The 21,542-nt window shown below is 46.5% G+C and overlaps 3 non-coding genes across 3 annotated transcripts; all 3 read left to right on the plus strand.

Annotated features, from left to right (window-relative positions):
- The first annotated feature begins 10,074 nt into the window (after positions 1–10,074).
- On the plus strand, positions 10,075–10,160 carry trnay-gua (transfer RNA tyrosine (anticodon GUA)). The gene is given in 2 exon segments: positions 10,075–10,111; positions 10,125–10,160. It is a non-coding gene; the product is annotated as a tRNA-Tyr (tRNA).
- A 2,017-nt stretch (positions 10,161–12,177) lies between these two features.
- Positions 12,178–12,263, plus strand: trnay-gua (transfer RNA tyrosine (anticodon GUA)). The gene is given in 2 exon segments: positions 12,178–12,214; positions 12,228–12,263. It is a non-coding gene; the product is annotated as a tRNA-Tyr (tRNA).
- An 8,012-nt stretch (positions 12,264–20,275) lies between these two features.
- trnay-gua (transfer RNA tyrosine (anticodon GUA)) lies at positions 20,276–20,361 on the plus strand. Its single transcript is given in 2 exon segments — positions 20,276–20,312; positions 20,326–20,361. It is a non-coding gene; the product is annotated as a tRNA-Tyr (tRNA).
- Positions 20,362–21,542: the final 1,181 nt, after the last annotated feature.

Consider the following 21,542-nt stretch of genomic DNA (forward strand, 5'->3'; position numbering starts at 1 on the left):
CGACCCATCTTAGTTGGTTCTTGATGACAAAGGCTTCGAGGCTAGATGTTTTTGCTTCATTCACCACGTTGCGTTGGTTCTTCTGCTTTCCCAGCTGATATTTAAGCTGCTTCGAAGACATCATTGATAGAACTTTACAAGTGTTTTCAGATGGTGTTGGTACGTTGTCCAGGTTTCTGATGCATACAGGAGCGTTGGAATCACCACTGCATCGTACACTAACATTTTGGTGTCAGTTCGGGTGTTACGATTTTGAAACACTCTCATTCAAAGAAGTCCAAAAGCTGTTCCAGCACACTTAAGACGATGTTGGATTTCGTCATCAAGGTCGACATTGGCGGAGAGGTGACTTCCAAGGTACGGAAAGTGATCCACATTTTCCTGGGTTGTTTCACTAAGTTGAATTGATGGTTCTTTCCAATTTGTCTCAGTTGGTGACAATTGGTAGATAACCTGAGTCTTCTTGGAGTTGATGGTAAGTCCAAGTTTTGTGTATGCACTGTTGAAGACAGTCGGGATCTGTTGTAGATGATTTTCTGAGAGAGCTACAACACAGTTGTTGTCTGCATATTGGAACTCGATGAGGGAGCTCATAGATGTCTTAATTTTGGACTTGAGACGGGCAAGATTGAAAAGTCTGCCATCCGTTCTGTAGACGCTCTTGAATCCTGGTGGTAGGTCGTCCTGGATGATGTGGATGGTTGTTGCAATGAAGATGGTGAACAGCGTTGGGGCAATAATGCATCCCTGTTTCACTCATGATCTGACTTGAAATGGCTCACAGTTGCTGTTGCTGGCTATGACTGTGGCAAGCATATCATCGTGGAGGAGTCTCAGGATTTGAATGTACTTTCAGGACATCCCATAAGAGTTCCCTTGATACTGAGTTGAAGGCCTTAGTGAGGTTGATGAATGCCATGTACAAAGGTTGAAGTGGTTCACAACATTTTTCTTTTAGTTGTCGCATTGTGAAGATCATGTCGGCTGTTCCACGTGATGGTCTAAAACCGGCTGTGTCTCCGGAAGGATCTTCTCGGCTAAAGGCTTGAGTTGGTTGTTCATGATGCGGGCGAGGACTTTGCCTGCTGTTGCTAACAGGGAAATTCCACGACAGTTTCCGCAGTCAGATCGATCCTTTTGTAGATGGTAACGATTGCCGAGTCTCCAAAGTCTCCTGGTACGTCTTCATTTATCCGAATCTTGATGAGAAGTTGATGCAGTTGGTAATGGAGCAGGTTACCTCCAATTTTGTAGACCTTGGCTGGTATTCCATCCAGTCCAGCTGCCTTGTTGCATTTCAAGGTTTCGATGGCTTCCTTAACTTCTTCAAGTGATGGTAATCTGCTTGGGGAGTCGTCAACATGCTGCTTTTGAATGTTGTTGATCACATTCCTGTCAAATGAGACGCTTTGATTTAGAAGATCTTCAAAGTGCTCCCTCCATCTAGAATTGATGTCAGCATTGCCCTTCAGGATGGTCGACCCCATCTTTACTTTTGAGAGGTTTCGAGTGCTCTTCTGGAATGCAGCCTTGCATTCCTAACAGCCCTTCCTTTTGGTAGCCAATGGTTGGTCATTTTGTATGGTGATGAAAGCTTTTCTCTTTTCATCGATGAGTTGTTGGAGTTGTTTGCCATTATCGTCGAACCAATACTGATGTTTTTTTTACTTGAATCCAATTGTTTCCTTGCAGGAAAAGATGACAGCATTCTTCAATAGATTCCAGTGTTCTTCGACAAATGGTGGGATTTGTTGAGGCAAGTTTTTGTTGAAAATTCTGTACATAGTTGATGTCTTGAACGAAGTTAACATTGAATTTCTTGATGGTGTTCTGGTTTTGTTGTTTCCTTTTGGGCGAATCTTCATTCTCATGGTGGACGAGATGAGACGATGGTCTGACCAGCACTCATCGGCACCAGTAACAAGATCTTGTTGGTCATGGGATCGTACGATGATGTAGTCGATGAGGTGCCAGTGTTTGGAACGTGGATGCTGCAAGAGACATTGTGTCTGTTTTTCTGGCGAAATAAGGTGTTTGTAATCAGCAGGTTGTGTTCAGCACATTTGGTGAGGAGGAGTGTTCCATTGGTGTTGACCTTGCCAACTCCTTCCTTGCCTATTGTTCCGGTCCAGAGCCTATGACCTTTCCCGACTCTGGCATTGAAGTCTCCGCAGAGAATGATCTTGTCGTGAAATTGGGCGTAGAAGTTCTCCTTTACTTCGTCTTCAGCGTCCAGAGTTGGAGCATAGGCACTGATGATGGTGGTGTATTGGTTCTTGACGAGCTGGATTCGTAGAGTCATAAGATGTTCGTTGATTCCAGTGGTTGCTCTGTCAGCTTCTGAAGTAGGCTGTTTCGGATGGCAAAACCCACTCCGTGGATCCTCAGTTGTTCAGGATCAAGATCTTTCCAGAAAAAGGTGTATCGACCTTGTTCTTCCTTTAGTTGCCCTTCTCCAGCTCTTCATGTCTCACTTAGAGCAACAATGTCAAAGCTGAATTTTTGGAGTTCCTGAGCAACAAAGGCAGATCTTCTCTCTGGTCGGTCTGAGTTTGGGTTGTCCATCAGAGTTCGTATATTCCAAATTCCAAGTTTCATAATTTCACTTCTTGATGGTTTTCAACCGCATGATGGTGATCCCTCTGGACGCGGCTTTCCAGACAGGACGAGGCGAAGCAGACTATTTTTGGGGCACCTTTTCTAGCCCCTTCCCAGTTCTGGGTGAGCAGAGTGGATCCTAAATAGGGCTGCTCAGCCATGAATACTGCTACCGAACAACTTTCCTGCTTCTGTCCAAAGTTGAGCGATTGAATTATGTATTCCTCGCTGTCGTGCCGGTTCTTCAAGTACAAGTTCAAGTTCACATTTGTTGTCACATGCACCAATTAAGGTACAGTGATATTTGAGTTACCATACAGCCGTACAAGTAAAAAGAAAACAATACACAATAGAATTTAACATAAACATCCACCACAGTGCAATCAACATTTCTCACTGTGATGGAAGGCAATAAAGTCCAGTCATCTTCCTCCTTTGTTCACTTGTGGTCGGGGCCTTGAACCCTCCGCAGTCGCCGCTTCAGATGTTCAGGCCCTCTCGTCGGGATGATCGAAACTCCGACGTTGGGACGGATCGGAACACATTTACCGGAGACTGCGGCTTCACGATGTTAAAGTCCACAGGCCCCGTGATCTGTAGCTTGATCCTGAACACTGGCGATCCTCGGCAAAAGATCGCAGATCCATGATGTTATTGTCCGTGTCGCACCTGGGGCTAGAAGCTGCGCAGACCGCTGCACCATGATGTTAAAGTGGCGATCTTCAGCAAAGGATGCCTTTGCCTGCTCCGCGATGGTAAGTCCACGCCTAACTTGCTGCTTGAAGCTCTGGGCCAGTCTCCGGTCTGGAAAGGCTGCACGAAACCAGTTGTTAGGCCGCGAGGTGCGCGAAGATGCGCCATGGTAAAAAGTTGCATCTCCGTCGAGGTAAATGGTTTCCCGCTATAGATTCATGCCATTTATAATCTCCACTACACATATGTGCATGCCGCCCTCTACATGGTATTACCGTACTACACAGCTTTATACTAGCAAGGGCAGCTCAGATCTCTCTTCTCTTCCAGTGGTCTCTCTCTCTCTCTCTCTCTCTCTGAAGTCTCTCTCTCCTCTCTCTCTCTCGTCTCTCTCCTCTCTCTCTCTCTCTCTCTCTCAGTCTCTTCAGGATCTCTCCTCTTCCTCTCTCTCTCTCCTCTCTCTCGACCTCTCTCTCTCTTTAGTTCTCCCTCTCTCTCTCTCTCGCTCAGTCCACTTAGATGACAATGGCTGGCTGTTGGAATGTTTCCTGTTTGCCTGTGCCATAAAGATTGATCTTCACTATGTGTGTTGCTGTGGATCATTCATAAACATGGTGTCAGAGTCTTGAGCCATATTTCCAACTCTTTTGCCTGAATTTATTTATTTATTTTTTTTTAACATCGAACAATGGCAGGTTCTTTCTGTAAATCAGATCCTTTGGTGTTCGACAGTGAACTTGCCGAATGGTGGTGCATCTTCGAAGTGGAATTCGGAATCTTCATCGATGCTGCCCACTATGGAGCTGCTTCACACAACATTACATCAATTCTCAATGTGGCGGGCACCGAGGCTGCCCTGTGGGCACAGGATTTCTACTACGCCCCACAACATACCGATGCGGTAACATATGTTGTGACCCCTGTAGAATCTATCGGAGACCCCGCCTGCCTTCTCCGGAAGTTTAGAGACCTGTGCCAACTTTGCATTAACGTTATCATGGAGCATTTCTCCCAGAGCCAACAAAAGGGCGAGACAGTCAAATCCTACATTGACGCCCTCAAGAACATTGTGGCCAGATGCCACTTCCAAGACCGCGACATACTCATCTGTGGCCAACTCGTATATGGCATCCTGAAAAACAAGGTGAGATGAATTACTCCAGGATGAGGAGCTTACACTAGATAAGGTTGAATGTGCCTGCCGGGTTGCAGAATACACTGACACCCATACCAAAGCCCTGGGATCGGAACCACACTGCCTACGATGTCCATGCCTTCTATAGGTCCCCGTGACAAACATTAACAACCCCTCGACAACCGCCTACAGCCCCAGGGAGGGTAACCGATCCTCTGGTCCATAACTGTGGTAATTGCGGTGGCTCACACCTGAAATTTTGTAAGCAATGCCTCGCTTCTGGCAAAACCTGTCAGTATTGTAAAAAGAATGGCCATTTTATCTGGTGCTTCCACACTTGCACCAACAGGGGCCAGCCACAACAATCCCTCTATGCGCTTGAGCCCTCACTTTCCCACGAGGCACTGACAGAATCAGCATTTCCAGCAGAACCACGACCGCAGCACTGGCAAGAAGACAGCCAAAACATACATTCTTGTTTACCTGATTCACCGTCTACAAACAGTGATCCCATTACAATGCTCAGAATCAACAATACCAAAGTTGCTGCAAAGATAGATACCGGAGCGAGGTGTAATGTCGTCTCTCTATCAGACTTGCAAAAAATTCACAACAACGAAACTCATGAAAACCATTGCATCCATTTGGTGGTGGGGGTCGGGCTGGGGGGGGGGGGGGAGTTGCAACCAGTTGGTACGGTCACATTACAATGCCATCTAGTGTCATGTTTACAATCTGGACTTTTTAATCGTTAGAGGAGAAGTGCCCCTCCTTCTGAGCATTGATGCATGTCGCGATATGAACTTAGTCTTCTTCGGCAAAACTGTGTACCAGCTGTCGACCTCTCAAAGTCCCACCCAACAACTATTCGAACAATACAAAAACCTTTTTGATAGCCAGCTGGGCAAGCTTCCCACACAATACAGCATTGTAACCAACAAGGAAGTCATACCTGTCATTCATTCTCCTCACCGAATCCCGCACGCAATGAAGGACCGCGTCAAAGCCGAACTTGACAGAATGGAAACACTGGGCGTGATAGCCCCTGTCAACGACCCCTCCTCCTGGGTCTCCACCATGGTTGCAGCAGTCAAGAAGAACAAAGACAAAATAAGGATCTGCATCAACACCAAAGATTTGAACTGCCATCAAACGACCACACCACCCGATGCAGACGGTGGAAGAGGTCACAGCCAACCTGGGTAAAGCCAGTCTTCTGTGTCCTAGATGCTAATAGCTCATTTTGGCAAATAGCACTAGACCATACATCCTCCATGCTAACCACATACGCGACGTCATTCGAACGCTACCAATTCTTACGAATGCCATTTGGCATCAATTCAGCCAACAAAGTTTTTCAACGTACAATGGAACAACTCTTCACTGGCTACCCAGGCAACATAATCGTGGACGACATCCTGATCACCGGGCTCAATGCACAAGAACATGACTCAAACCTGAAGCAGGTCCTGGATCGTGCCAGGGAAGTAAATCTCAAACTCAACCCCCTCAAGTGCAGGTTTCGGGTCGACGAAGTGACTTTTGTGGGCCACGTGTTCACCAACAACGGACTCAGGCCAGACCCGTCTAAAACTATTGCCATTAACAAAATGCCAGCTCCTACAGACATGACGGCATTTGAAACACTCAGACAACTAATGTCTTGCACTCCAACTTTGATGCCAAGTTACCCGTCCCCCTCACCTGTGATGCCTCCCAGTATGGACTAGGTGCTGCTTGCCTACAAGACGACAGGAAGGGTCCCAGACTAGTTGCCTATGCCCTATGCCTCCCACACTGTGACCGACACTGAACAGCGCTACGCTCAAATCGAGAAGGAGCTACTCACAGTAACTTTTGCCTGCAAGAAATTCAAGGACTTTATCTTTGGCAACTCGATCACGGTCGAAACTGATCACCAGCCCCTGGTTAGTATCCTCAGTAAACCGATTCACCACACCACCAGTACCTGCAGTCCAACGGCCTGGCTGAGCGTGTGGTAAGAAGTGCAAAAGAACTAATGGAACGCGCACACAGGGCCGGCTCTGATGTTCATCTCGACTTACTCAACCTACGGAACATCGTCCGCGACCCTCCCCTGGGATCTGCAGCCGAACTGTTCATGTCACGGCGAACACGCTCCACCTTGCCTATGACCAAGCAACTACTAGAACCACAAGTTCATGCACAGTCAGTGATGCAATCCCAGCTCCAATGCCGCCGGGACACACGAAGAAAATACTATGATAAAACAAGCTCTCCGCTTCAACCACTCAACAAGGGACAGGTTGTCTGCTTGCGGTCACCGTGAGGTTACGACCACCTCGCAGTCATTCTGGGGTCCACCGCAGAGCCACACTCGTACTTGGTCAGTGTCGACAACGGCATCTATCGACGAACCCATCGGCACTGCTTCCCAGTTAATGAACCAGCACCTCCACGTCCTTACCCAGCCGAATGCTACACCAGCTATTCCTCTGCCGGTGCCAGCGCCAACCCTGCCTTCCCCAGTGCCCCAATCTCCACTGGTGTCTTCTCCTGCGTGTTCACCCGATATGGGACTTGCTCCCTCAGAGAAGGATGAGGTGTACGAGGGATATTCTCGTACACGTGCAGGTCATGTCTGCGAGCCAAGCCCGCTGATTGGAAAATTTACTGGCTACACTTGAACTGTGCATGACCTGTCTTTTTTTTATGTGCTCGCATATGCACAAGCATGTACACGTAAAATAATAAATTCCGCACCTTATACTGCCATTTTACAATATGCTCCACTAACCACTCTATATATGCTTTGATTCTTTAAGAGGAAGGATGTAGATTAACCCTTATTAATCGATGCCATTTATAATCTCCACTACACATATGTGCATGCCACTCTTTACATGGTAATACGGTACTACACAAGTTTACACTAGTAAGGTCAGCCAGCTCACTCTCTCTCACAAGCCAGCGGAGCTAGATGAGAATGGCTGGCTGTTGGAATGTTCCTGTTTGCCTGCGGAATAAAGATTGATCTTCACTATGTGTGTTGCTGTGATCATTCATAAACACCCCTCTCTCTCCCCCCCCCCCCCCCCTCCACCCCCCCCTCCCCCCCCCCCCCCCCCCCCCCCCCACCCCCCCCCCTGTGTTTTGTTTGTTTTGTCTTGGGGCATTTTCGCCCCAAGCCCCCCCCCCCCCCCCCCTGCTGGAGGCCCGCTAGCGGCGGCACCTGGTGGACACAAGGAGCTTCTAGCCATCACGTGGCCTGCTTCCGTCGCTGGGACTTGAGAGTTTTGTGCTGCTCACAGAATGAAGACGCCAATGCGTGTGTATGTTTAACATGTACTTGATGTTGCACTCCAAGAAGCACACAGTTCGCGGTTCACAGACTCGCCAGCCGCCAGCCACTTTTGCGGGCTGGAAAAAACATGGAAAAGGCTGCCCCTGTTTGAAATCTAAACCCACACTCAAGCTGCTGTGGTAGGGGAGAGGGAGGCTGTCCACTGGGTTGCGGCTGGCACCTGGTGGACGGCGCCAGAGGAGCTTCTGCCTGCCATCACGTCCGTGGCCTGCTTCCGTCGCTGGGAGTTCTTGACCGAGCTTTTGTGCTGATTGTATCACAGAATGAAGACGCCAATGCGTGTGTTTGTTTAACATGTACTTGATGTTGCACTCCAAGAAGCACACGGTCCTTCACAAATCAATCAACTAATCCGATGGCAAGGGAACCAAGATGATTGGAGCTGGTTACGTCTGTTGCAGGCTTCATCTGCCTTCACAGCCATTGAGTTCAAGATAACCTTGGTCTGCCGTTGAGGTCTTGTAGATTGGATTGTTCTTAGTCTGGACCCTCATCCTCAACCTTAACGCCATGGGTGGCCCCACCAGAAGCTGGTGCTTCCAATGGCATCGCTCTCGGAATCATGGGAGCACGCAAGCCTCTTGACCACGACATGGTAAACGATCTCAAGAGGACACTAGTAGGGAGTGCTAGACTCTGAAAGAACACCTGCATTATTAGCGGGCATCTCAAGAAAGATAGTGTGGCAGTGTTGCTTGAAATCTAGCCAGTCCATCTGTATGAAAACAATTCCCCTCGGATCCCTATCAATTATTTCCCCCTTCTGCTTGGAAGGTGGAAAGGCTGTTTTACATCCCGATGTGTCAGCAAAATGTGGTGGATGATGAAAGTTTAAGTTTGGGGAAAATACGCTTTAGTAATATGTCTGAAGAAGTCGGAAGAAGGGTCCCGATCCAAAATGTCACCCAGCCAACAAAGGCATATATATTGGGGAATTAGCTCAAATGGTAGAGCGCTCGCTTAGCATGTGAGAGGTAGCGGGATCAATGCCCGCATTCTCCATTGGTCTTTTGGATGCAGGTACCGGCCAGTCTCTTGCCTGATATGGGCACGTGCAGAGATGCAGGTATGAGGAGAGATGGCGAATCTTGTCAGTTTTTGGTGCAAGAAATATTGATCTACTTTGATTGGAAAGAAGAGAAGAGGTAAGGAGAAGAGGCAAGTAATCCTGATTGATTAGTAGGACTGGGTGTTACAATCCCTAAGATTTCAATACAATTGACATTCTTGGGTATGGCCATTAGGTGAATTTGCTAACAATCAGATACATCTTCAGTTGTGTACCTCAACGTCACTGGGTGTTTCGGCCTTTTATCACATGACACCCTCAGTCGAGGCAGGGCCACCGCAGGTTGATCAGACCTGGGTGTGTGTCTTATTATTAGCTTCTAGATGGTCACCTGGCAGCCCAGACAGCCACAGCCAGTGACTGCTCCATTTGGCGGCATTGGCAAGTTCTTTTATTGCCCTCCTTTGTGCCTGCCCTTTGACTCCTACTTCCCTCAGGAGCGTTGCAGTGGAACTGGCTACAAAGCCCCTGCACCCCACCTCCACTGGACACACCCTTACCCTCCAATCTCTCTCCTCTGCCTCTGCTGCAAGGTTTGAATATCAAAGCTTTTTCCTTTCATAAGCCTCGTCCACAGCCTCCTCCCATGGGACCGTCAGCTCAATGATGAAAACACGCCGACAGGAGTTGGACCAGAGAACGAGGTCTGGTCGCAGATTGGTAACTGCGATTTCAACTGGGAATGAAATCCTCTGGCCTAGGTCAACAAGCATTTCCCAGTCCCTGGCTGCGTTCAGTGGGCATGAGTTCAGAGGCGAGGGGTTTCTCTAATATCGAGTATGAGGATTGAGGTGCCAACCGTCTGGCTATGAGAATTATGTGTGAAGAAATCAATTGCCAGTCTAGTAGGATGGACTAAGGCAGGGGACAGGGCTTGTAAAACAATTGTGTTCCACATCTTAGGAAGGATGTGCTGGCTCTGGAGAGGGTACAGATGAGATTTACAAGAATGATTCCAGGAATGAGTGGGTTAGCCTACGATGAGCATTTGACACCACTGGGCCTGTACTCGCTGGAGTTTAGAAGGTTGTGGGGGAGACCTCATTGAATCTTACAGAATAATGCAAGGCTTAGATAGAGTGGAGGTGGAAAGGATGTTTCTACTGGTGGGAGAGTCTATGACCCGAGGTCACAGCCTCAGAATTATAGGGCGCTCTTTCAGAAAGGAGGTGAGGACAAACTTCTTTGGTCAGAGGGTGAAGTATGGAAGTAGACAACCTTGCTGGAGGCTTTCCTTCGATAGCTCAGTTGGTAGAGCGGAGGACTGTAGTGGAAACATGGTCATCCTTAGGTCGCTGGTTCAAATCCGGCTCGAAGGAGTTGCTCAACTTTTGTTACATACAGCACCATTTCCCGCACAGCCCAGCAGTGAGGACGGAAAGAGCTGGTCTCCATCTGATCACAAAGAATGAACCAGTAATCAATTACTAAATCCCCAAACCTAGTCTAGCAGAGCATGTGCTCTGGAGCGTTACTTCATTACATATGCTGTTGGAACAGTAACACCAACCTGGAACAGTAACGACTTTGGTATGTTTTGAAGCTATAAGAAACCAGAACAAACTCTCCCCGCCAGTGGACAAGTAGACGGCATAACATCCGATCATCAAACCTCTCTTCATGTCTGTGTCTGCAGTCTACACAAGTTTGTCTCCTTTCAACTTGCATCTCCACACCAGCAGGGAGTGGTAGTATCTGAAACTACTCCAGCATTTTCTGAAAATACATTTTGTATCAGTGTACTGGCCACTATTACTTGTCAAGAAGTACCACCTTTGGTGCCCATTATTTTTTTTGCATTTAAGCTTGTTAAGGTAGCGGTTTGCCTAAGGTGTCAGCAAAATGTGTGGTGGAAGCTTGAGAATTTACACTGAGGTATTGAACGGAAATCTGAATATTGAGGAAGTTCTTTGTAGACCTGCATTTGCTGGAGAGTGATTTTTTTTTTAAAGGCATAATATCGGGGATTGCCTGGTGCCATGTACATGCTGGGGTGGAGAGACGGCAAATCTTGTCAGTTTTTGCAGCAGTCAAGAAATGTTGGTCTACTTTTGCTGGAACAAAGATGAAAGATAAAGAGAATACATGACCAGAATTAAGGGACAGAAGTTTAGGGGTAACATGAGGGGGAACTTCTTTACTCAGAGAGTGGTAGCGGTGTGGAATGAGCTTCCAGTGGAAGTGGTGGAGGCAGGTTCGTTGGTATCATTAAAAATAAATTGGATAGACATATGGATGAGAAGGGAATGGAGGGTTATGATATGAGTGCAGGCAGGTGGGACTAAAGGAAAAAAGTTGTTCGGCATGGACTTGTAGGTCCGAGATGGCCTGTTTCCGTGCTGTAATTGTTATATGGTTATATGGTTAGAATATAGGAATGTCATAGGAAAGATGTTGTCATGTCATCGGAACGATATTGTCCAGCTTGAATGTCCAGAAAAGATTTACGAGGATGTTGCCAGGACTAGAGGGTGTGAGCTATTGGGAGAAGTTGAGTAGGCTGGGACTCTATTCCTTGGAGCACAGGAGGATGAGGGGTGAACTTATAGAGGTGTATAAAATCTTGAGAGGAACGGTACTGATTGTGGATGATCAGCCATGATCATATTGAATGGCAGTGCGGGCTCGAAGGGACGAATGGTATACTCCTGCACCTATTGTCTATTGAATAGATTGGGTAGATGCATAGAGTCTCTTGCCCAGAGTAGGGGAATCGAGGACCAGAGGACATAGGTTCAAGGTGAAGGGGAAAAGATTCAATAGGAATCTGAGGGGTAACTCTTTCACACAAAAGGTGTCCTCACACAAGCTGCCAGAGGAGGTAGTTAAGGCTGGGACTATCCCAATGTTTAAGAAACAGTTGGACAGGTACATGGATAGGACAGGTTTGGAGGGGTATGGACCAGGCGCAGGCAGGTAGGACTAATGTAGCTGGGACATGTTGGTCGGTGTGGGCAAGTTGGGTCGAAGGGCCTGCTTCCACACTATCACTCTATGATTCAATGACTATAAAAGTGGCATATGATCTATATATCGTGCATGAGGATTGAGGTGCCAACCGCCTGCATTCAAGGATTAGGTGTTAGGAAATCGATTGCCAGTCCAGTAGCAAGGGCTAAAGGCAGGGGACAGGGCTTGCAAAACTATGTGCAGAGCAAGACAACCAGCCGATAGGAGTCAAACCTACAATCTTCTGATCTGTAGTCAGGTGTGTTGGCCCAAGCTATTGAGGGGAGTTGGCAGATGCAAGTGGCTGCGCGCTACAGCAGGTACCCAGACAGCAGGCAGTGAAGGGCACAACAAAGAATGAAAGCAGACAAGCTTAGTTGTGGCTTTCCTTCGATAGCTCAGTTGGTAGAGCGGAGGACTGTAGTGGAAACATGGTCATCCTTAGGTCGCTGGTTCAATTCCGGCTCGAAGGACTTGCTCAACTTTTGTTACTTTAAGCAGCATTTCCCGCACAGGCCAGCCACAATTATAGAAAGAACAGGTTGCACCTGGCAAATAACTAGAACCAAGATGTTTAGGCACTAAAAAACACTGAAATAGGCAGGAAAAAAGGCATAATAAAATTACAAAAAAAAGCAAGTATTTCCACCACCAAAATATGGTTTAAAATGATAATATAAAGGTATACTACATTAAATGACCAAAGTTGCCTGGTTGCATATAATACTAAGATTAAACGAGAACTTACCAGTTTGAAGTTTGATCTGTATTTTATGAGGAGTTACGATGAGGGATTACGTGAAGAGCCCGCTCAGTGCGCATGTGCGGCAAACTTCAAAGCAGCGGTGTGGAATCACAGATAGACACAGTTATTGAAATAAACGTAGTAAAGAAAAGGAGACATCAGTTATCAGTTTGACCCATATTATTGAGGGTGGGAGCGGAGGGCACGTAATCCCTCATCGTAACTCCTCATAAAATACAGATCAAACTTCAAACTGGTAAGTTCTTGTTTAATCTTACTATTTTACTTCGGAGTCACGTGAGTGACTACGTGAAGATTTTAAAGCTCTGTGATTTCAAACCGTGTAACAGTTATTACTTCACTCACTGCCGAAGTCCTTGAGGGAGAAAGTGTGTTATCGTAATCAACCAATTAATCTGTTTGTAGGAAACACAATGGTATTTTTTAACAATAACAACAAAGAAATTAAATTGTTTAAATTAAATATTTGCAGTCTGTAAAAAATTTCTGCAAATAAAGCAGGTTTTGCCAACGGCTTATTATAAAATTTCTGAACGGTCTTTCCCCCGACCATCCTGCTGTAGCCAGGATGTGGTCTATAGGCACGTCCATTCCTTTGGCCGTCGACGTGGATGCTGCCCAGGTGGAGTGAGATTTGTACATGTTAGTGTTTATCCCAGCAGCTTTTAGCACCTGCTTGAGCCATCTCGAAATGGTTTGGCTCGTCACCCGACCATAAGGTTTGTTATGACTGACCCACAAGGCTTTTCATCTCCCTTGAATATTTTTGGTTGTGTCTATGTAGGACAGTAGGTGGGTCATGGCACATAACCGTGGTTCTGGCGGGTAAGCCCGGAATTCCACGACTGGATTAAGTGTTCCTGGTCTGCTCTGTTTGATCAGTCCCTGGATAACGACAGAGATCTGGTCTGGAGCTGTGAGCATGCTGTCCAGTCGCAATAGGTGTAGTGACTGGACCCTCTGTGCAGATACAAGTGCCATCAACATGAGTGTTTTGAGCATAGATTGTTCCAGGTTGAGGGATCTGGCTGGTGGGCATCCCCTGAGGTATGTCAGGACCACACTGACATCCCATATATGGGTGTACCTTGGTCTAGGGGGTTAGGGTTGTAAATACTTCATGAGTTTGACCACCAGCGGGTGGGACCCCATGGCCTGTTGTCCTGGAGCTTGTTTTAAATAGACAGACGGGGCACTTCTAGCTGTGTTGATGGCTCTGTAGCTCAGTCCTTCATCGTGGTGAAGGTTCGCCAGGAATTCCAGTACGTTGGTAACTGTAGCGGTTGAGTAGGTGGTCCCTGTATCCAAGCAGTACTTCTCCCATTTTTTGATGCTGGACAAGTGCTGTTTTTTAGTGGATGTTCGGAGGGATGCTGACATGGTGTTGACAGTTTGTTCTGATAATCCCAGTCCCAGAAGTGGTTTGTGCAGAATCTGCAACCCAGGAGTTTGATTTTTTCATGGCACGGGTGGCTTGTGCCCGACACTGGGTGTTAATAACTCTGGGTCACTGGGGAATACCATCGGAGTTTCAACAACCATGTCATGGAGTATTGGGAACCATGGCTGCGTAGGCCAGTCGGGTACTATCAAAATACCTGAAGCAGAGTCCATTTGTATTGTGCGTAGTACCCGACATGTTGAGGCAGAAGGGAGGAAATGCATAGAAGACGAATTTCCCCAATCCAGCGCAAATGCATCTACCGCTGCTGCCTCAGGGTCTGGTTCCCAAGCGACATACATAGGTACCTGGTGATTTAGCCTTGATGCAAATAAATCGATATCTGGCGTGCCATATTGCTTGATAACTTTTGCAAATCTTTTGGGGTTTAACATCCATTCGATGTTGTTATTAAATTTATGTGAGCTGGTGTCTGCCACTGTATTTAGCTTATCTGGCAGGTAAGTTGCTGGTAGCCAAATATGTTTTTTGACACACCATTGCCAAATTGTATTGATCAACCTGTCGCATGATACCGATCTTATGCCGCCCATATGGTTAATGTAGGCTGCCACCGTAGTATTATCTATTTGTAACCGTACATGCAAGTGATGCATATTTGATGCATGTGCTTTTAAACCATAAAAGTCACCCAACATCTCTAGATAATTAATGCCCAGCGTAAGTGGTAATGATGAGTCTGGGTTAGTCCATCTACCACCTGTGCTGGATATGGAGTTAGTTGCTCCCCAGCCTTCTGGCATCTGTTAGAATGACTTAACGTAGGGTTAGTGATGATAATAGGGCTGAAACTATGCCAAACGTTTTTTTGCCCATCACTGTAGTTCTGATATTGCTTCAGTGGGTAACTTCATGACACGATCATAATGACCTGCATGTCATTTTGGTGCCTGTAACTTTGCTCTTTGTAAGTTTTGACAGTGCAAAGGTCCGAATTGCGTAGCCGGAAATTCTGCGACCATTTTCCCAATCACTCTGCTACTTGTCGAATAGTTGGTCGTTCGTTGACCATTATATTGTTGCATGATTGTGCCAATTCAACTGTTTTGTCTCTTGGCATTGTTACAGTCACGTAGACAGAATTAATTGTGAAGCCCAAGTAGTCCATGATTGTGGATGGCTTCAACTTAGATTTATCTGGATGTAAGACAATCCCAGGGTTTCGAACAACTGTTTGGTAGCTGATACAGCTAACATAGTCAATTCCATGGTCTTGCCTACTATTAAGATATCATCAACATATGCCATGACAATATGTTTTTGTCTTCTTAATATTGCCAGAGCTGGTTTTAGTATCTTGGTGAATAATCTTGGGCTGATGTTAACCCATTGGGTAATGCTTTAAACTGCCATAGCTGCCCCATCCAGGTAAATTTCAGGTATCTGCGATGATCCTTGTGAATGGTACTAAATAGTAAACATCTTTAAGATCAATGCTTGCCATGAAGTATCCTTTGGAAATTAGTTGTTTGGCAGTAACAAACGTTTCCATTTTGAAATGTATATACTTAACAAACATATTTAGTGAAGTTAAGTCAATGATGATGCGACATCCACCATCTTTTTTGGGTTTAGTGAATATATTTGATACGAATTCCAAGGGTTCATGTTTTGTTTTCCCAATGATACCCTTTGTAATTAGTCTCACCAGTTCAGCTTGTCCCTCTCGTTTTTCTTTAACTGAGAGGGAAAATACCCTCTGGGGTGAATGTTGAACTGGTGGCAATTTTTCTAGTATGAATTGTATTTTGTATCCACTAATGCCATTGAGTATATACTGATCACTCGTGTCAGACTCCCGTGCTTCTTTAAACAGGTGTAATCTCCCCCCTGTTAGTATTAAGCCCCTTTTTCTATATGCTGGTAGGAACCAGACCCACCTACCTCCATGGTTATAGGTATTTCTTCTATATCATGCCAGTCCAACGAGTCTTGCACGTTGTCTGACATGGTGGTGACGTTGGGGGGTGGCGCATTTTTCATGGGGTCCGCTCTGGGCCCTGGTCTATAGAATGCGGACCCCGAGCTTTCACCAGTCCCATATGGTAGACGTCGACTGATGGATGCGATGGGTTGCTGCTGCTTGGGAATTATTGTTTTTGGTTTGCTCGTCCCGGGGCCTGCCCTCATGAGACCGAAAGTTTTTTAAGGCCTCTTCCATATCCTTCATATGCTTTGTGAGGTTTTTGCCAAAGAGCAGTGGGTCTGGCTCTGTGGCTGGGGTTTTGCACAACCCCGCAAATTTAGGATTTTATGGCAGGTCTTATGATTTGTTTACGAAGGTTGTGGTCATCTCCGTATTTGTCCACGGAACGAGCTAACGATGTGATGGCTGACATCAGGAGCCTGAGGATCCGCTGCAGTTTTAGCTCCTGGTTCCGAATATTTGCCCCATCGTGCCCCCAGTTTTGGCTGTTTACAGCCAGCACTTTAAGGGACTCACAGTTCTCTGGAGCTGTATATGTTTCTAAGGCCTCATTGACCACCTGCTCCTGTAGGGGCCTGTTGGAGAGGTGGTTAACGCTGGCCGCTGGTTTGGCCTTTAACGGCCTCCTGCACGTGGGGCTGCCACGTAGCGGTCCACCACACCCAGCAGCTCTTCCTGTTCCTGCACCCCTTGCATACTCCCGACTTCTTCAGGACCAGCCCAGTCCTGGTCACCAAAGCTACCCTCGGGTAAGGAGGAAGCAATGGGCAGTGCACAAGGCACTGTGGAGGGAGTGCCTGAACTCCCCCTGCGAGAACGCCCCTCACGAAGCGCGTCTCACTGGAGCTCCTGCTCCAGGAGCCGCTCCATGCGGCTCAGGCGGCTGTCTCTCCCCCATGCGGATGGAGAGACGTCCCCGTCCGACAAGTCGGAAGCCACCGGCCGGATGCTTCTTCGGTAGCTTTACATCCAGCCCGCTGCTCAGGCGCTAGCGGGCTGGGCTCGGCACGGTGTCGGGGATGGAGGAGCGCCCGGTAAGCGGTCCTACCGCTTTGTTGCTGCCCCCCCCAGATGGAACGCTCCTCCGTGGAGTCGAGCGGGGGACAGGTTTGTTCAAGAGCCTTTCTTCTCTGCCTGTGAAACAAAGCAGAAGGCTCCCTGTGAAAGAAACTCCGACCTCAGGGTACTTACCTGACGGTCCGTTCTTTCACCCTGTAGCAGGAGCGCCTGACTCCCGATGCGGCCGCTGTTGCACTGCTGAACGCAATGCCGCGCATGCGTGCTGAGCGGGCTCTTCACGTAGTCACTCACGTGACTCCGAAGTAAAATTACTAGCATTTTTTTTCCAAATTATCTGGTGTTAAACTATGCTATCTGTCAGACAGAATATGCTTCAGCTGTGAAAAACTTCTGTCTACCTCAGCTGAGGTCACTGGCGCATTACCGAAACAAGCTACAGACTCTATATTCTTGACGATATCTTGTGCAGTACAACTACCTTTAAGAACTTCAGCTATGTTTTTTACTTCTTCAAGATCTTTGTTAGCTAAAATCACTCTCTCACATTTTCACTTGTATGTCTTTATCTACATTGCCAGGAACTTTACGAATATCGTCTGTTACTTTGTTGAAATCCTGCAAGTTATTCACTAATGTTTCGGCAATTTCCTCAAGGGAAGTGATAGCTTGTGGGAAGTTTTCAAAATTGGAAGCAATAAACACAAGATCGCGGTGGAGGGACTTTTTCTGTATGATTTCACTGACGATCCTGAATGCAGCAGATTCATCTTCAAAACAGTTGACGATTTAATTTATCTTTTCAAAACTTGCAGCATAGTCGATTACAGCAGAGATGGGCTGAGGAGGGTGCGTAATCTCGGGTGCCATTTCCTTGAGCAACTGCACATGTGATGGTGCTTTGAGGAAGATTTTCTTGACATTGGAAACTAGGCGATCGACATTTGGAAACAAGCCACGTATGTGCTTGGCAATCCTATGAAGTCCTTGAGCTAAGCATGTCAAATGCAACATTTTGCGGAATAAAACTTTGCCACAAACAGAACATTCTCGTGTTTTATACCTTCTGGCCAAAGTACAGCAAGTGAAGATGTAAACAACTGAGCAATAGTTGAGCTGTTTGACTTCTCCAATACTTCCGATGTCAACAAATACTCCTTTGATGGTTGACCTGCCTCCAGTATACCGATGACCAAATTGGCAACATGTCACCCCACAGCATCAGTTGTCTCGTCTATTGAGATCCATATTTTGTTGCATGCAACTTCATCTCTAATTCTCTGCACAACAATTTTGATGTTGCTGTCAACATAATGTTTCCGTAATGATGACTCGCTTGGTATATGTTCCTCTGTGTATTTCTCTAAAAAAACCTCTGAGAGATTTGTTTTCCAATTTCCACAGTGGAATTCCGGCATCAATGAATGCTTTGCACAGATCACTCAGAAACTCAGATTTGCGACTGGAGTCAGCAGTAAATGTAGTGAGGAGACAAGCTTGGGTACATCTCTTGGGTAGTCTATACCCCGGCGGTATCAACATTGACTTCTCTAATTTTAGATAGCCCTTGTCTTCTCCCTCCTCCCCCTCCCCTTCCCAACTCTCCTTCTAGTCCTACTGTCTCTGCCTCTTCCTTTCTTTTTCCTGCTCCCCCACATCAGTCTGAAGAAGGGTCTCGACCCAAAACGTCACCTATTCCTTCTCTCCATAGATGCTGCCTCACCCGCTGAGTTTCTCCAGCACTTTTTGTCTAACTTTGATTTTTCCAGCATCTGCAGTTCTTTCTTAAATAGGTCTTGGAGAAGACTGAACCAGCGGGCAGCGGCACGAATGAATGAATGACCGATGGTGGCATCCCCGGTAGTGGAAGTTTTCTTGTAAGTTATACTATGTTAACACGTTAATAATAACATTAATATTAACGTGTTAATATAGAAAATGTCATTGTAATCACAGTACAACTAGAGAAAATAGCACGACCTTTTAGCAAAACGGCAAAAAAAAATGCTGATTTAGGCACTCGAAAAAGGAATTATCCTGGTGAAATCATCAAAATAGGCCTGAAAAGGCACATGGCATTTATAGCAAAATCCTGGCTCTACAAATAACCATAAGGAATGAACAAGTATAATAACATAACATAAGACCTGATTCCTGGGATGTCAGGACTGTCTTATGAAGAAAGACTGGATAGACTTGGTTTATACTCTCTAGAATTTAGGAGATTGAGAGGGGATCTTATAGAAACTTACAAAATTCTTAAGGGGTTGGACAGGCTAGATGCAGGAAGATTGTTCCCGATGTTGGGGAAGTCCAGGACAAGGGGTCACAGCTTAAGGATAAGGGGGAAATCCTTTAAAATCGAGATGAGAAGAACCTTTTTCACACAGAGAGTGGTGAATCTCTGGAACTCTCTGCCACAGAGGGTAGTTGAGGCCAGTTCATTGGCTATATTTAAGAGGGAGTTAGATGTGGCCCTTCTGGCTAAGGGGATCAGGGGGTATGGAGAGAAGGCAGGTACGGGATACTGAGTTGGATGATCAGCCATGATCATATTGAATTGTGGTGCAGGCTCGAAGGGCCGAATGGCCTACTCCTGCACCTAATTTCTATGTTTCTATGTTTCTAAGTATGAAATCACTAATGACCCAAGGCTTGTCCAGGGGAACATGTGCTCCAAAGCGCTGCTGGAACAGTAACACCAGGCTCAGCAATGGTTTGTCTTGATGCAGAAGGCAAACAGCAGAAATACACTGGTGAATAACGACTGGACAACATAACAGCCAATCAGCAAAGCACATGGATACTTCTCTTCGTATCTTTGTATGCCTTCTGCACAAGACAGTCTACATTCACCAATTGCATCTCCACACCAGTAGCGAGGGCGAGACTCTGAAAGGACATCTGCATTAATAGCAGGCATCTCAGAAAAATTTGGATGTGTTGCAGTGTTACTTGAAAGATAGCCAGTCCATCTGTGTGAAAACAATTCCCCTTGGATCCCTATCACTTCCCCTCTCGGCTTGGAAGGTGGCAATGCTGTTTTGCATCACGATGTGTCAGCAGAATGTGTGGTGGCAGAATGAATATTTAAGTTTGGAGACGATACGCTTTAGTAATGTGTCGGAAGAAGGGTCCCGATCCCAGCCTGTTCTCTCCAGAGATGCTCCCTGACCCGCTGAGCTACTGTTATCCATTGTGCCACTGGACCAAGTCGTCGAGGAAGTTGGCAGATGCAAGGGTGTTTGTGCTACAGCAAAGGCCAAAATGTTAACAGCAAAGAACGAGAACAGACAAGTTTAGTTGTGGCATTCCTTCGATAGCTCAGTTGGTAGAGCGGAGGACTGTAGTGGAAACATAGTCATCCTTAGGTCGCTGGTTCAATTCCGGCTCGAAGGAGTTACTCACCTTTTGATACGTTTAGCAACATTTCCCGCACAGCCCAGCAGTGAAGACAGAAAGAGCTGGTCACATCTGACCTCTGGCTGTGATCACAAACAATGAGCCAGAAATCAATCACTAAATAACCAAACCTAGTCTAGCAGAGCATGTGCTCTGGAGTGTTACTTCATTACATATGCTGTTGGCACCAACCTGGAACATTAAAGGCAGGTTTGGCTTTGACATGTTTTGAAGCTGTAAGAAACCAGAACAAACTCTCTCCCTGCCAGTGGACAAGTAGACTACAGGCAAGTGGGAGTAGTGTAGGTGGGACTTTGTTGGCCGGTGTGGGCAAGTTCAGACGACGGGCCTGTATCCACACGGTATCACTCTATGACTCTATAACATCTGATCATCAAACATCAAGCATTGACTTGGATAGAAAATTGGTTGACAGACAGGAAGCAAAGGGTAGGAGTGAACGGGTCCTTTCCAGAATGGCAGGCAGTGGCGAGAGGAGTGCCGCAAGGCTCGGTGTTGGGGCCGCAACTGTTTACCATATATATTAATGATTTAGAAGAGGGAATTAGGAGCAACACTAGCAAGTTTGCGGATGACACAAAGCTGGGTGGCAGTGTGAACTGTGAAGAGGATGTTAGGAGGTTGCAGGGTGACCTGGACAGGTTGAGTGAGTGGGCAGATGCGTGGCAGGTGCAGTATAATATAGATACATGTGAGGTTATTCACTTTGGCGACAAAAGCAAGGGGGCAAATTAATATCTCAATGGGGTTAGGTTAGGTAAGAGGGAGGTGCAGCGAGACCCGGGCGTCCTTGTACACCGGTCATTGAAAGTTGGCATGCAGGTACAGCAGGCAGTGAAGAATGCTAATGGAATGTTGGCCTTCATAACAAGAGGATTTCAGTAAAGGAGTAAAAAGGTTCTTCTGCAGTTGTATAGGGCTCTGTTGAGACCACATCTGGAGTATTGTGTCCAGTATTGGTCTCCTAATTTGAGGAAGGACATCCTTGTGATTGAGGCAGTGCAGCGTAGGTTCACGAGATTGATCTCTGGGATGGCGGGACTGTCATATGAGGAAAGATTGAAAAGACTAGGCTTGTATTCACTGGAGTTAAGAAGGATGAGGGGATATCTTAAAGAAACATATAAAATTATAAAAGTATTGGACCAACTAGATGT

Source organism: Leucoraja erinacea, chromosome 43 (genome assembly GCF_028641065.1).
Source record: "Leucoraja erinacea ecotype New England chromosome 43, Leri_hhj_1, whole genome shotgun sequence".
NCBI lineage: Eukaryota > Metazoa > Chordata > Chondrichthyes > Rajiformes > Rajidae > Leucoraja > Leucoraja erinaceus.